The sequence below is a fragment of the Nanorana parkeri genome, unplaced genomic scaffold (genome assembly GCF_000935625.1).
Source record: "Nanorana parkeri isolate BGI_ZX_2015 unplaced genomic scaffold, ASM93562v1 scaffold2113, whole genome shotgun sequence".
In the NCBI taxonomy this organism is placed as follows: Eukaryota; Metazoa; Chordata; class Amphibia; order Anura; family Dicroglossidae; genus Nanorana; species Nanorana parkeri.
In genome coordinates, this window is record NW_017308381.1 from 65,233 (window position 1) to 66,204 (window position 972).

At 50.3% G+C, this 972-nt stretch overlaps 1 protein-coding gene across 1 annotated transcript in view; it reads left to right on the forward strand.

Annotated features, from left to right (window-relative positions):
• The window catches only part of LUC7L3 (LUC7 like 3 pre-mRNA splicing factor), a 13,847-nt gene that overhangs the window by 3,777 nt on the left and 9,098 nt on the right, over positions 1 to 972 (forward strand). The window lies entirely within an intron of this gene.

Consider the following 972-nt stretch of genomic DNA (forward strand, 5'->3'; position numbering starts at 1 on the left):
CCCCATGAAATTCCGGCAGCGTTGCCCTTTGGGGCGGATTAAAGCCGGGAATGTCACATAAAGGTCAGGAGTTCCGATGTCCGGGGTCTGTGTGTGAGCACCTGTCACGTCTCGTCCCCCATACACAGAGGGATCCCTGTAGATTGTAAGCCCTCGGGGGCGGGGCCCTCCTCACCATCTTGTATTGTGACTGTAATGTCTTCCTTATATAGTACAGCGCTGCACTCACTGTTGGCGCTCTATAAATCCTGTATAACAATAATGTGCCGGGTGCCGTTCTTGTGGTTTTACCTCTTTTTGTTTTCTCCTCGGCAGGTGTGCAAATATTACCTGTGTGAATTCTGTCCGGCCGAGCTCTTCACCAACACGCGCTCCGATTTAGGTAGGTAGCAGAATCCGGCATGGAAACGGTTCAATCTAAAGTTAGCGGTCAGACCTCCGCAGCACGCCGGCAATCGTAGCGACTTGATTGACAGCTGCTCCCCCGACCCAGGACTTCCTGTAACTGTCATATGTGCTGGACAGCTTGGCCTGCTACAGGAAGTAGAGAACCCCAATCGGCAGGTAATAAACCTATATTGGGGAGGGGGTGATGGAGACTGATGCTGGTACTACTGACCATCTAGATCGGGGGTAGGCAACCTCGGCTCTCCAGCTGCACTGAAACTACAAATCTCATCATGCTTCTGCCTCTGGGAGTCATGTGGCCTTGCAATGCCTTATGGGATTTATAGTTTCAGCACAGCGGGAGTGCCAAGGTTGCCCCCTCCCCCCCCCCAATCTAGATGCATCATATATGTCATTTGTTTTTATTTTGCTCACTTTAGTACTAGGCTGTGTGTAGCCTTTCAGTGCTGCGATAGTGACTGACAATTACATTTATATCATTTGTGTGAGACAGTTAAAGCTTTTTTTGGGATGTATTTAGGTCGCCCACTGAAGCCAAGTAGTAGCAACATGGTGTCTGCCCCC